The 16,286-nt window shown below is 38.5% G+C and overlaps 1 protein-coding gene across 1 annotated transcript in view; it reads right to left on the reverse strand.

Annotated features, from left to right (window-relative positions):
* Window positions 1–16,286, reverse strand: part of OTOL1 (otolin 1) — a 48,001-nt gene that overhangs the window by 9,894 nt on the left and 21,821 nt on the right. The gene's annotated exons all lie outside the window — the stretch shown is intronic.

The following is a 16,286-nucleotide window of genomic DNA, read 5'->3' on the forward strand; positions in this document are numbered from 1 at the left end:
TGAAGCAAATATTAGTTATTGTGATTAGGGCTTTTGTCAATGTTCAAAGTGACATGAGGTTACCAGTGAAATGAAATTTTGGTATTTCACAGTACTTCATTCCCCCAGAAACTCCCAGTGTTCCAGTGGCTGCTAACCCGAGAGCCAGGATTAAAAATAAACACTTTTTGTATTGGAAAAGGAAGTAGTAGTTAGGATAAATAGTAAAAGAGTGAAAAGACTGGAAATAAGGAAAGTAATAATGTCTACTATTAATATAGCCCCTAGTATAAGTAGGTGCCTTACATTCAACAGTCCAATCAATTTTCAAAACACCTCAGCCAGGGAGAGGACATACTACCATTCTCCTTCACAGATGAGTAAACTGGCACCAAGATCACACAACCAGTAAGTTATAAATTCAGAATTTAAATCAGGGTCTGCTTAATTGCAAAGCTTCAACTCTTTGCCACTAATCATGTGGCATTTATACAGTGAGATTAAAAACTAAATCCAAGAGTAGGATCCATGGAAGAGCTATAGAGAAGAATGAGATAAATCAGAACAGATGAGGGAGACAAAGATAGAGTAGTGCATTTCTAAAATTATATAAATATACAAAAATGCTCACTTTCCTTCAACCAATATTTACTGAACATTAATAATGCCATAAGATTAGATCTCAAGATGACAATGAAGTAGGCGGACGTTCCAACTGTCACCACCCAAGACCAAATTGGATTACAACTTAATTTAAGAACAATTGTTGCCTGACCAGGTGGTGGCGCAGTGGATAGAGCATCAGACTGGGATGCAGAGGACCTAGGTTCAAGACCCCGAGCTCACCAGCTTGAGCACAGGCTCATTTGGTTTGAGCAAAGCTCACCTGCTGGGACCCAAGGTTGCTAGCTCAAGCAAGGGGTTACTCGGTCTGCTGTAGCCCCATGGTCAAGGCACATATGAGAAAGCAATCAATGAACAACTAAGGTGTTGCAAAGGAAAACTAATGATTGATGCTTCTCATCTTGCTCCATTCCTGTCTGTCTGTCCCTATCTATCCCTCTCTTTGACTCTCACTGTCTCTGAAAAAAAAAGAACAATTGTTACAGTAACATAATGTTATAGTAATTAAATATATAGAAATATAGAAAAAATATGGAAGATATATAGAAATAAGTTAGGGTATAATATTAAAAGCCATTAAGGCAAATGAGAAGGCTATGTCACCTGGATAGGAATTAATCTAGTGTGTACAGATATGACAGGCAGACTCTACCTTTCACATTGGGCCCAGTAAGTGTGTGTGTGAAGTTATTTATAGATAAAAAGTGGCTTGATGCCCTAACTCTGTAGGTTAACATAAACAAGAAGCTTTCCTAGAAATACCTTAAAAGTGGCTTGATGTGACATTTCGGTTGATGAACATAAAAAAGGCTCTCTGTTAGGAACTCCCCCAAAAATGGTTTGAGGTGATAATCCTGTAGATTGACACCTGTTAGAAGGCATAGGCCAGAAGAGGTACTAAGGGGCCCCCCACTCCCACCCCGCGGCCCATGCTGAGGAAGTCACCCAGACTATAATGTTGAATGTGAACTGTCTCCATGCTGCTCTGACCAAGGACAGCTGAGAAGAGCACGCCGACGAGGCCCCCTTAAGCTGTACCCAGGCACGCCATAGGATCTGTGAGTAATAAACTACCTGTGTGATTCTTGCAACTAACTTGTGTGTTGGTCGTGTCTTTCCTCCAGTAGCAGTTGGTCTCAGTACCAATCAGTAGAATCCTCATAGCTGCCTCAAGAAAGAGGCTGCCAGCTCTGCTGATAAGCAGCAGTGCCCCACTGTGCAAGGAAGTTGAAATAGGGACACCTGATCAATGTAGAGCTTGGGCTCTACTAGGACAACAATCATTTTGAAAACCCAACTTCGGACTAAACAAAGAGAAGTCTATAACCAAGGATCACGGAAGAAGCCACAATGAGACTGGTAGGAAGGGCAAAGACAAGGGCAGGGCTGCCAGTAGCAAATGGCAGGTAAGGGTCCAGAGGGACTCTCACTATGGGGAGGGTTGCCCTGAGAGGGGTGAGTCCTAAGTCCCAGACACTGCATGCCAGCCTAGAGCACCAGAAGCTGCTCACACAGCATTTGGTGGTGAAAAGAGCCGAGGTTTCAGTCTTTAAGAAAAAGACGGGCACTCTTGGAACCTGCGTCTCTGTCTTAAAGGGCTCGGGCAGAAAATCACATTCACAGGCACTTACCCAGGGCTCTGGGAGGGAAGGGCAGATAAGACTGGAGTCAGGTGAGGAGAGTGTAATATTGGAGGCCCAGGGAGATACACCATGGGGGATGGCCACTGGAATCCCTGTGCTGAGTCATTCTCCAGTTCTGCAGTCACCATCTTTCCTGAGTGGAACATACCCTCTGAGCTGCATCAGTCTAGGGAAAAGCAATTGCCTCAACCTTGGGAGTCTCTTCTGACCCATCAAAAAAGACAAGGTCATTCTGAGAAGGCAGGAAGCAGGGGGCCCTTCAGTTACTCAGTTTTCTGGCATTGGGGCATGCTCCCAAGTCTATGACTGGTGCTTCTGCTACATGTGAGATGCTGTAGAAACTGTATGGACTGCAGGAAGACCACATCTCTGGGTCTCTGAGGCCACACCCACCAGACACCATGGGCTACACCCTACTGAGGTCTGTGAAAAAAGTCTGGAAAGACTGACCCCTGGAGCTGAGGGGTGGAAACCACACCTACCACCCTTTCTAATCCCTGAATTGTGGACATTTCTCCAGGCCCAGTGTGGGTAAAAGCCAGACAAGGTGTGCAGCTTGGTATTTCCATGAGCACCTGGATCCAGCAGGGGGAGCTACAAACTCTGAATTGCTTGTAACTCCAAGACAGTCGCTCAGGGCTATACACAGACAGTGTCTCCCACTGGTCAGCTTCAGGTTCCCTCCAGGGAGGCCCAGGGCTGGCACATCCAGTGGACAGCTGCAGAAAGCATTGATTCAAGACCTAGCAACCATTGTTAGTGGGGTATCTTAAGGAAGGGCTCCTCACAGGTAACCCAGCTAAGGGGTGCTCTGCTCTCTGACTAGCATTAGCACAGCATCTCATGTGTATGGTGTTAGATAGGGTGGACCTGGGTCACAGTAAGCTGACCTGGGTACTAAATACCCTGCCCTGCTGGGCTAAATTCCACAGGGGGAAGGGAGAGAGGCTTGGAGAATGGACATTTAAAGTGCAGGTCCCCATGGGCCTACTGTTGGGTCTAGTCAAAGGGCTTAGTTACATTCTGGGGGGGGGCACACTCAGCCCCAGGAGAAGACTCTCAATCTTTCTCCCAAAGATCACGATCTCATCAGCTGTCAGAACTGCAAAGGGTACTGTCTGCCCCACTTGTATCTGAACCTGCTACTCACCTTGTTGGAGAGAAATAAAATGTGAATATCTAGCAGTGGCTGAGGAATTAAGCTCTAGGGTAGGGGCTATTTTCCCCATACTGAGCTCCTGACTAAGAGATCCCTGATTTAGGGGGTTCCACTAATGTATTCCTAAACTCAGCTGCTTTAAACTACCAAGCTTGCAACCTGCAAAGAGATCGGTTGGATAAGGCCAGTCTAAGCCCACACTGCAGTCTTTCTACAGAAGACTCTGGGGGAAAACCAGGAACCTGCAAGAGGAAGTGGAGCAGCTAAAAAGTTAGGGTAAATCTTATGGAGCTTGAGGTTTTACGAAGCTGTGGTCACTTCTAAGCAGAAAGAAGTTGATCCTTATACAGAGGTTTGCCCCCCTACACTTCTTAGGCACAGGAAATGCAGACACAAACAGTGAACAAAAAAGTAGCTCCAGAAAGGTAGCCCATGGCACATCACAAACAACATCTGACGCCAAAAGAAGAAGACCTAGAGCCAACACTACTGGTAGTGGATGGCAAACAACAACAAACCAAGACTCAGATAGCTACACAAGCATGACACCCAAAAGAGAAGTCCAGTAGGACACAGACACTGTAGAACAGTGTTTTCCAACATGAGGCCCATGCCCCACAGGGGAACAATTTGATAGTTAAGGGGGGCAATTTCAAAATGGACTCGACACGACTTTAACTCTTTCTCCCGGGCCATTTAAATGCAATGCTAGATATCGGTGCCAAATTTAACAAAAAATGCAATTCTTAAATAATTTCGGTAAATAATTATTAAGTATAATTTCGTTTGACGAGACCAAAATATCAACTGGGTGATTGGCGTCATCAAGTAAACTTCATTCTGGGTTTACTGCGGAGTGTGCCATCTGCCACAGGGAACCCCGGACATTTTAAAAACTCGCTAAACAACACAGTTATTCTCACCTAATTGGCCCATTGCAACTTGTGTAGTGTTTCACATCATTCAATTGGTGTTAATTTGAAATAAGTGTCAGTCAAAACTGTTGTAAAAGCTCGTTGATTTAATAAATATACATATATATAGTATAGATATAATTGGTAAGTATTTGATTTTATTTTTATCAATATTAAACTCTTTATTAAGTACTTCTTGCATCGGGGCTAGAAAGCACTAATATTTTATAAATATTATTGGGGCTATAATAGTGCATGCATGACAATTTTAATTTTAGAAGCATAACTTTCCAGAAAATTTTGTCAAGTGGAAAAAATATAGATACCTTTTGATTTGCAGTGGTAGTGTAGTAAATGTGTTATATACGTTTAAATAAACATGAATTTTTAGTATATGTTTACTCTATGTCACATTGAATATATTTTAACACATATTTTAATATTAGTTTTTAATTGATCTTATTTTTATTTCTTATAGCCCATAGTAAAATGAGTGGTGCAAGCAAGAAAAAAACTCATCAATATTCAGAGGAATATTTAAAATTTGGGTTCATACCCGCTGTTCACGATGAGTGGATTCCTTTTTGTCTTTTATGCCAGCAATGCTTGACCAACGAATCAATGAAACGAGGTCGTCTTGAGGCACATTTGAAGGTGAAACATAGTGCTCATAATAATTCAGATTTGAGTTACTTTAAAACTTTAAAGAAAAATTTTGAAAAAAGAACATTAAAGTCTCTATTTATTGCTCATACTTCAACTAATAATCGTGTTCTTGAGGCTAGTTATCAAATTTCTTTATTCATTGCTAAAACTGGAGAAAATCACACTATAGGAGAGAATTTAATAAAACCATCAATATCAGCATTTCTTAAAACGGTTCTTGAAAAAGATGACAAAGATATAAAAGCTATGCCACTCAGTGACAATACTGTTAGCAGAAGACTAGATGAAATGAGTGAGGATATTGAAAAACAACTTATTGAAAAGCTGAAAACAAGAAAATTCTCCTTGCAAATGGATGAATCAACTTTGAGAGACAGTGAGGCAGTGTTGATAATTTACATAAGATATATTGAAAAAGGACATTTTGCTGAAGAAATGTTGTTCTGTAAAAGATTAGAAAGCACCACTCCCTCCAAAGATATATATAATAAGCTAAAAAACTACTTAGATGTCAATGATATACCAATGAAAAATATAACATCTTGTGCTGCAGATGGTGCTCCCAATATGATGGGCAAGAAAAATGGCTGCTTAAAATTGATGAAAGATGCGAATCCAGAAATGATTCTTGTGCATTGTGTTATTCATAGGGAAAACTTGGTAGCTAAAAACATCTCGCCTGTTCTGAATGAAGTATTACATACAGTAATAAAGTGTGTTAATGCCATTAAAGCTAGTGCCAAATGTGAGCGTCTTTTCAAGCTATTTTGTGAAGAACAAAATGAAGACCATGCGAGACTTTTACCTCATACTGAAGTAAGATGGCTATCTAAAGGAAACTGTTTGAAAAGATTTATGGAACTGTTTGATACTTTTAATGATTTTTTTAAGCGACAAACCTGAAATGAAGTATCTGTTAACAATAGATGGTAAAGCATTTGTGAGTTATTTAGCCGATATCTTTGAAAAACTAAATATATTAAATAAGCAACTTCAAGGAACAAATAAAACTCTTGCCGATGCAAAAGAAAAGATATTTGGTTTCATTACCAATATTGAGTTATGTCAGAAACATATTAACAACAAAAACTTTAAACAGTTTCATTGGCTCCAAAAATGTGAAGTAACAGATGCCGCTTTACTTGTTATTGTCAATCATTTGAATATTCTATCAGCTGATTTAAAAGAAAGATTTTCTGATTTAAAACAAATTGATTTCCCAACATGGATGATGCAGCCAATGTTAGTGGATTTGTCTGATATATCAAATATGCAGTATCAAGAAGAACTCGCAGAATTGCAAAATGATGAGTCAGTTAAAGCTTTATTTAATATCAAAGGAGCGATGGCATGGCTTTGTGAGGAAACAGAAATCAAATACCCAAATTCAACCAAATGTGCAAGAAAACTATTGCTAACGTTTCCATCTTCATTTTTAGCTGAATGTGGATTTAGTGCTGTAAATGATTTACTGGTAAAAAAAAAAAAAAAAGAAAGAAATCGGCTGGATATAATACAATGTGGAGACTTGAGACTAAAGCTAACCAAATTGGAACCTAATATAAAATCTCTGTGCAGCAAGCATCAAGTGCAAGGATCACACTAAATTAAAATAATAAATTAATATAGAAAAATCTGTATTAAAATTATTTGGAATTTAAATTTCTGTTTTTCATTATATGTTTTGAAATTTTACTTACTGTGTTTTGTTAACAATTTCATAGTGATTTCTTCCTAGAACCTATAATTTATGTTTATTAAGTGAACAAATCAATTTTTTAATGTTAAAAATTATGTATGTTACATGGGGGAGGACATAAAAATTTTAGAAAGGTTAAGGTGGGGCATGGCACAAAAAAGGTTGGGAAATACTGCTGTAGAGAATAAATATGCCCAACAGGACAGAAACTACAGTGTCTAATACACATGATCAAGATTGACCCTTAGAGCCAAATAGCCTGAAGGGATAACTGCACCAACAAAAGTACCAACTCATTCAATAATAACATACAACAGGAGGGAAAATACAATCTTCAAGATGCATTCCTATAACAAGGAAAGCAGGTGGCCTGGAGGACAGTAACACAGAGCCCATCTTCTTCATAAAGACACCACAAAAATTTCAAAGTCAGACAGCATTACCTAATACACAGACAAAATGGGGAGACAAAGAAATGCAACCCAAATGAATCAACAAGAGAAATCCCCAGAAAAAGAACTGAATGAGGTGGAAGTAACCAAATTACCAGATACAGTTTAAAATGATTTTTAAAATGCTCAAGGATCTTAGAGCAACAATGGATGGACATAATGAGCACCTAAAGAAAGAGATAGCAAGCATCAAAAAGGACATTGAGATCCTAAAAAAGAACCAGTCAGAAATGACAAATACAGTATCAGAAATAAAGACTGCACCATAAGGAATCAATAGCAGGCAGGATGAAGCAGAGGATTGAATCAGCAATTTAGAGGACAAGATAAACAAAAGCATGGAAGCAAAGCAGTAAAAAGAAAAGAGGATCAAAAAGACTGATGAAACTCTAAGATAGCTCTGTGACAATATGAAGAGAAACAACATCCACATCATAGGGATTCCTGAAGGAGAAGAGAATGAACTAGGGATAAAAAAAAAACTGTTTGAAGAAGTCATAGCTGAAAACTTTCCTAAACTGATGAAGGAAATCTTACACAAGTTTAAGAAGCACAGAGAGTCTCATTAAAGAGGAACCCAAAAAGTCCTAAACCAAGACACATCATAATTAAAGTACCAAAGTTAAGAGACAAAGAAAGAATACTAAAAGCTGCAAGAGACAAACAATTAATTACCTTCAGAGGATCCCCCATAAGGATGACATCTGACTTATCAACAGAAATACTTCAGGCCAGAAGAAACTGGCAGCAAATATTCAAAGTGATGCAAAACAAGAACACATAACCAAGACTACTTTATCCAGCAAATCTATCACTCAAAATGAAGGAAAAATAAAAACCTTCCCAGACAAAAAAAGACTCAAGGAATTAATTACAACCAAACCACTACTTCAAGAAATGTTAAGGGGCCAGCTGTAAAAACAGCAACAACAACAACAAAAAAGAAATCAAAAGAAAGTATTGTATGACTGTAAAAGATGCCAGCGGAGTAGGCAGACGCACAGACGCCCAGCTCTACCACCAAACTAGAATACAAATCAATTTAGGAAAAATAAGCATGAAAAACCAACTCTGAACTAAAAGAACAGCTCTCAAAAACCAAGGAGCAAAGAAGAAGCCACAACAAACCTGGTAGAGAGTGCCTGAATCTCCCTTGCTTACAGGAACGGGGGGGGGGGGGTGAGGCTGAGAGCCCAGAGGGGATCTCACACAAAGAAAAAGAGCAGAAACTACTGCTCACAGCCAACTTGCCTGGTGACCAGAGAGCGAGGTGTGTTGAAAAGACCAGCTTATCTCCCAAGCGGAAAGGAAAGAGAGAGGGACAGACTGTGAGGGGCTAAGGAATAAAGAAGATGACCTAAAACAGCTGACTCATCCATGCTGGAGGTGGCCATAGCTGAGGGAGGGACTGAACCTTTCACAAAACAGAGCTGAATTGCTTCCAGATAGAGATCTCCAGACATCTATCCAGCTCCAATCTAAACTTCCCTAAATTAATGCAAGAGAAACTCCAATCAGCACAAGACACAGCTAAAAACAAGAAGTGGGGAAGAGAAGCATTAACTCAGGCCTCCATGGAGATCTGAGATACACCTCCCCCTGCTGAAGTTGAGAAAACACCCTGCCCCCAGAGAGATTAATTGGCTAAAGAGGCCTTCAGAGTCTCAGGTTACACCCACCACATTCCTGGATACAGTTTCAAGGAAGCACCCTGCTGAGATCAGTAAAAAGACTATCACCTGTTAAGAAAACAAACAAATCAAGACTTCAAAGCTGCCAAATCCGAAAGTGGATTGCAGATAACAGCTGATAACAACCCAGGAAGACCTAGAAATAACTGTAAACTGGAGGCAGACAACACCAAGCCTAGACTCAACCAACTCTACAAATAAAAACCCCAAAACAGACAATAAGAAGACAAAGAAGTGCAATCCTAATGAAACCACAAGAGACACCTTCAGGAGATGAACTGAGTGATATGGAAATAATCAAACTTCCAGATGCGGAGTTCAAAATAATGATTGTAAGGATGCTTAGGGATCTTAGAACAATAATGGATGGTCACTATGAACACCTAAATAAAGAAATAGCAAGTATAAAAAAGGATCAGTTGGAGATGACAAATACAATATCAGAAATAAAGACCACAATGGAAGGAATTAAAAACAGGATAGATAGAGCTGAGGATCATATCAGCAAGTTGGAGGACAACTGGAATGAAGGCATGAAAGCAGAGAAGAAAAGAGAAAAGAGACTCAGAAAGTCAGAGGAAACCCTTAGAGAACTCTGTGACAACATGAAGAGAAAAAACATCCGCATCATAGGGATTCCTGAAGAAGAAAAAGAACAAGGGATAGAGATTTGTTCAATCATATCATAGCTGAAAACTTCCCTAAATTAATGCAAGAGAAACTCTCACAAGTCCAAGAAGCACAGAGGACTCCATTAAAGAGAAACCCAAAGAAACCTACACCAAGACACATCATAATTAAAATACCAAAGCTAAGCGATAAAGAGAAAATATTAAAAGCTGCAAGAGAAACAAAAGTTATCACCTACAAAGGAGCCCCATAAGGATGACATCCGACTTCTCAACAGAAACACTTGAGGCCAGAAGGGAATGGCAAGAAATCTTCAAAGTAATGCAGAACAAGAACCTACAACCAAGACTACTTTATCCAGCAAGGCTATCATTTAAAATCGAAGGAGAAATAAAAAGCTTCCCAGACTAAAAACAACTCAAGGAATTCATTACAACCAAACCAATGCTGCAGGAAATGTTAAGGGGCCCGTTGTAAAGAGATCAAAGTGGGAAAAGAATATAGCAAAAAAGGAATACACCTTTAAAGAAGAAAATGGCAATAAACAACTACATATCAATAATAATCTTAAATGTAAATCGATTAAATGATCCAATCAAAAGACATAGGGTAGCTGCGTGGATAAAAAAACAGGACCCATACATATGCTGTCTACAAGAGACACACCTTAGAACAAAACATACACATAGATTGAAGGTAAAAGAATAGAAAAAAACATTTCATGCTAATGGAAATGAAAAAAAGCTGGGGTAGCAATACTTATATCAGACAAATTGGACTTTAAAACAAAGAATATAGTAAGAGATAAAGAAGGCCACTACATAATGATAAAGGGAGTAATCCAACAGGAAGATATAACTATTATAAATATCTATGCACCTAATATAGGAGCATCCAATTATATAAAACAGACTTTGATGGATTTAAAGGGCGAGATCAACAGCAATACTATAATAGTAGGGGATTTCAATACCCCACTAACATCACTAGATAGATCCTCAAGAAAGAAAATTAACAAAGAAACAGCAGACTTATTGGAAACACTAGATCAACTCGATTTAATAGATATCTTCAGAACCTTTCACCATAAAGCAGCAGAATATACATTCTTTTCAAGTGCTCATGTTATATTCTCTAGGATAGACCACATGTTATGGCACAAAAGTGCTCTCAACAAATTTAAGAAGACTGAAATTATATCAAGCACTTTCTCCGATCACAATGGCATGAAACTAGAAATGAACCACAACAGAAAAGCTCAAAAATTCTCAAACACATGGAAACTAAATAGAAGGTTGTTAAATAATGAATGGATTAAGAATGAGATCAAAGAAGAATAAAAAAATTCCTAGAAACAAATGACAATGAGCATACAACAAGTCAAAATTTATGGGACACAGCAAAAGCCGTACTGAGAGGGAAGTTCATAGCACTACAGGCACAATTTCAGAAGCTAGAAAAAGCTCAAATAAACAACTTAACCCTGCATCTAAAAGAATTAGAAAAAGAACAGCAAGTAAAGCCCAAATGTAGTAGAAGGAAGGAAATAATAAAGGTCAGAGCAGAAATAAATGACATAGAGGCTAAAGAAACAATACAGAGGATCAATGAAACTAGGAGCTGGTTCTTTGATAAGGTAAACAAGATTGATGAACCTTTAACTAGACTCACCAAGAAAAAAAGAGAGAGGACTCAAATAAATACAATTAGAAATGAGAGTGGAGAAATAACAACTGACACAACAGAAATACAAAATATTGTAAGAAAATACTATGAAGAACTGTATGCCAAAAAACTAGACAACCTAAATGAAATGGACAAATTCCTTGAAACATACAACCTTCCATAAATCAATCTGGAAGAATCAGAAAACCTAAATAGACAACAACAAATGAGATCGAAACAGTTATCAAAAAACTCCCAACAAAAAAAAGTCCAGGGCCCGATGGCTTCACAACAGAATTCTACCAAATATTCAAAGAAGAACTAACTCCTATCCTTCTCAAACTATTTCAAAAAATTCAAAGGAAGGAAGACTTCCAAGCTCCTTTTATGAGGCGAGCATAATTCTGATTCCAAAACCAGGCAAAGACAACACAAAGAAAAAAAATTATAGGCCAATATCTCTGATGAATATAGATGCTAAAATCCTCAACAAAATATTAGCAAACCGGATCCAACAATATATGGAAAAAATCATACACCATGATCAAGTGGGATTTATTCTGGGGAGGCAAGGATGGTACAATATTCACAAATCAATCAATGTGATTCATCACATAAACAAATAGAAGGAGAAAAACCATATGATAATTTCAATAGATGCAGAAAAAGCATTTGATAAAATCCAGCACCCATTCATGATCAAAACTCTCAGCAAAGTGGGAATACAGAGAACATACCTCAACATGATAAAAGCCATCTATGAGAAATCCACAGCCAACATCATACTCAATGGGAAAAAATTAAAAGCAATACACTTAAGATCAGGAACAAGGCAGGGGTGCCCCCTTTTCACCACTCTTATTTAACATAGTCCTGGAAGTCCTAGCCACAGCAATCAGACAAGAAGAAATAAAAGGCATTCAAGTTAGAAAAGAAGAAGTAAAACTATCATTATTTGCAGGTGATATATATTTCTATATTGTATATAGAAAACCCTAAAGTCTCAGTCAAAAAGCTACTGGACCTGATAAATGAACTCAGCAAAGTGGCAGGATATAAAATCAATACTCAGAAATCAGAGGCATTTTTATATACCAACAATGAACAGTCAGAAAGAGAAATTAAGGAAGCAATCCCCTTCACAATTACAACCAAAAAAATAAAGTACCTAGGAGTAAACTTAACCAAGAAGACTAAAGACTTTTACTAGGAAAATTACAAAGCATTGATAAAAGAAATCAAGGAAGATACAAACAAGTGGAAGCATATACCGTGCTCATGGTTAGGAAGAATAAACATCATTAAAATGTCTATTTTATCCAAAGCAACCTATAAATTCAATGCAATACCAATTAAAATACCAATGACATACTTCAAAGATATAGACCACATATTCCAAAAATTTATATGGAACCAAAAGAGAACACGAATAGCCTCAGCAATCTTAAAAAAGAAGAATAAAGTGGGAGGTATCACACTTCCTGATATCAAGTTATACTACAAGGCCATTGTACTCAAAACAGCCTGGTACTGGCATAAGAACAGGCCTATAGATCAATGGAACAGAACAGAGAACCCAGAAATAAAACCACAGTTCTATGGACAAATGATATTTGACAAAGGAGGTAAGGAAATACAATGGAGTAAAGACAGTCTCTTTAACAAATGGTGTTGGGAAAATTGGACAGCTACCTGCAAAAAAGTGAAACTAGATCACCAGCTTACATCACTCACAAAAATAAACTCAAAATGGATAAAAGATATAAATATAGGCTGTGAAACCATAAGCATCTTAGAAGAAAACATAGGCTGTAAGCTCTCTGACAACTCTACACAGGCAAGTGAAATAAAAAACAGGATAAACAAATGGGACTATATCAAACTAAAAAGCTTTTTCACAGCTAAAGATAACAAGAACAGAATAAAAAGACAAACTACACAATGGGAGAACATATTTGACAATATGTCTGATAAAGGGTTAATAGCCAAAATTTATTAAAAAAACTTGTAAATCTCAACACCAGGAAGACAAACAATCCAATCCAAAAATGGGCAAAAGAAATGAATAGACACTTCTCCAAAGAGGACATACAGATGGCCAATAGTCATATGAAAAAATGCTCAACATCACTAATCATTAGAGAAATGCAAATTAAAACCACAATGAGATATCACCTCACACCAGCCAGAATGGCGCTCATCAACAAAACAACACAGAATAAGTGCTGGCGAGGATGTGGAGAAAAGGGAACCCTCCTGCACTGCTGGTGGGAATGCAGACTGGTGCAGCCACTGTGGAAAACAATATGGAGATTCCTCAAAAAACTGAAAATCAAACTGCCTTTTGACCCAGCTATCCCACTTTTAGGAATATACCCCAAGGCCACCATAGAATGGCTCCAAAAGAAGAAATGCACCCCCATGTTTGTGGCAGCATTGTTCACAATAGCAAAGATCTGGAAACAGCCCAAGTGTCCATCAGAGGATGAGTGGATTAAAAAACTTTGGTACATATATACTATGGAATACTACTCAGCCATAAGAAATGATGACAACGGACCATTTACAATAACATGGATGGACCTTGATAACATTATACGGAGTGAAATAAGTAAATCAGAAAAAAACTAAGAACTATATGAATCCATACATAGAAGGGACATAAAAATGAGACTCAGAGAGACATGAACAAGAATGTGATGGCAACAGGGGTGGGGGTGGGGGGAGGGGGGAGGGGGCGAAGAAGGAGAGAGGGGTTGGGGAGTGGAGGGGCACAAGAAAACCAGATAGAAGGTGACAGAAGACAATTTAACTTTGGGGGAGGGGTACACAGCACAATCAAATGTCAAAATAATCTAGAGATGTTTTCTTTCAACATATGTACCCTGATTTATCAATGTCACTGCATTAAATTTAATAAATAAATTTAAAAAAGATACTTCTAATAGTTAACTATTTCTTTGTCTTTTAATGCTGTATAACTGAATATTTTACATGACCGAATGTGTCATTTATTTTAAATTTTTAAATGTTCTTTATATAACAGGTAATTATATTGATTTTTAAAAACAATAACCAGAGGGAAAATGGTGTAGGAGTAGGAAGAGGTGGGCACAGGGGAGTGAAATGAGGGCAGAAAGAGACTTTGCTTGGGGCTGTGGGTGCTTGATACAGAACAAAGATGATGTTTTGTTGAGTTGTACACTTGAAACCTGTAGAGTTTTATGGACCAATGTCACCCCAATAAATTCAATTTAAAAAAACTAAAAAAAAAAAAAGAAAGTATTATAGATTTAAAGAATAAAATGGCAATACACAGGTGCATATCAATAATATCCTTAAATGTAAATGAATTAAATGCTTCATTAAAAGACATAGGGTAGTGGGCCCTGGCTGGTTGGCTCAGTGGTAGAGCATCGACCTGGCGTGCAGAAGTCCTGGGTTCAATTCCCGGCCAGGGCACACAGGAGAGGCGCCCATCTGCTTCTCCACCCCTCCCCCTCTCCTTCCTCTCTGTCTCTCTCTTCCCCTCCCACAGCTGAGGCTCCACTGGAGCAAAAGATGGCCCGGGCACTGGGGATGGCTCCGTGGTTTCTGCCCCAGGTGCTAGAGTGGCTCTGGTCATGGCAGAGTGATCCGCCGGATGGGCAGAGCATCGTTCCCTGGTGGGCATGCTGGGTGGATCACGATCGGGTGCATGCGGGAGTCTGTCTGACTGCCTCCCCATTTCCAGCTTCAGAAAAATGCAAAAAAAAAAAAATTTAAAAAAAAAAGACATAGGTTAGCTACATGGATAAGAAAACAGGACCTGTGCCTGATCAGGTGGTAATACAGTGCATAGAACAACAGACTGGGATGCATAGGACCCAAGTTGAAAACCCCAAAGTTGCTGGCTTGAACGCGGGCTCATCTGGCTTGACAGCAGGCTCACTAGCTTGAGCATGGGGTCATAGACATGACCCCATGGTTGCTGGCTTAAGCCCAAAGGTCACTGGCTTGAGGACCAAAGTCGCAATCTTGAGCCCAAGGTTGCTGGCTTGAGCAAGGGGTCACTTGCACTGCTGCAGCCCCTCAATCAAGACACATATGAAAAAACCATCAATGAACAGCTAAGGAGACTAAGGAGCTACAATGAAGAATTGTTGCTTCTCATCTCTCGCCCTTCCTGCCTACCTGTCCCTATCTGTCCCTCTGTCTGTCTGTCTGTCTCTCTCTCTCTGTCACAAAAAAAGAAAAGATAAAAGAAAAGAAAACAGGGCCTGTACATATGCTATCTACAAGAGATCAACCTCAGAACAAAAGATAAACATAGACTGAAAGTGAAGGGATGAAAAAAAGTATTTCATGCAAATGGAAATAAAGAAAAGCTGGGTTAGCAATACTTATATCTGACAAAATAGCCTTAAAAACAAAGGTAGAGCAAGGGATAAAAAACGTCACTACATAATAATAACGAGAGCAATCCAACAGGACGATATAACCATTGTCAATATTTATGTGCCTAATATAGTAGCACCTAAATATATAAAGCATATTTTGACAAACATAAAGGGTGAGATAAACAGTAATACTATGAGAGTAGGGGTTTTTAATACCCCACTAACATCAATGGCTAGATCCTCCAGACAGAAAATTAACAAAGAAACAGCAGCCTTTAATGACACACTAGTCCCTGGTTGGCAAACTGCGGCTCATGAACCACATGCGGCTCTTTGACCCCTTGAGTGTGGCTCTTCCACAAAATATCATGTGTGGGCACTACCTTGATAAGAAATGTACCTACCTATATAGTTTAAGTTTAAAAAATTTGGCTCTCAAAAGACATTTTAATCATTGTACTATTGATATTTGGCTCTGTTAACTAATGAGTGTGCCGATCACTGCAATGGATCAACTGGATTTAATTCATATCTTCATAACCTTTCACCCCAAAGCAGCAGAATATATATTCTTTTCAAGTGCTCATGGTACATTCTCTAGGATAGACCACATTTTAGGACACAAAGCAAGTCTCAATAAGTTTTAACAGATTGAAATCATATCAAGCATCTTCTCTGATCACAATGGCATGACTAGAAATCAACAATAAAAATAACTGAAAAACATTAAAAAAAGCTTGGAGGATATTAAATATCATGCTATTAAATAGCAAATGGGTTAACAA

Source organism: Saccopteryx bilineata, chromosome 8, assembly GCF_036850765.1.
Source record: "Saccopteryx bilineata isolate mSacBil1 chromosome 8, mSacBil1_pri_phased_curated, whole genome shotgun sequence".
Classification (NCBI taxonomy): domain Eukaryota; kingdom Metazoa; phylum Chordata; class Mammalia; order Chiroptera; family Emballonuridae; genus Saccopteryx; species Saccopteryx bilineata.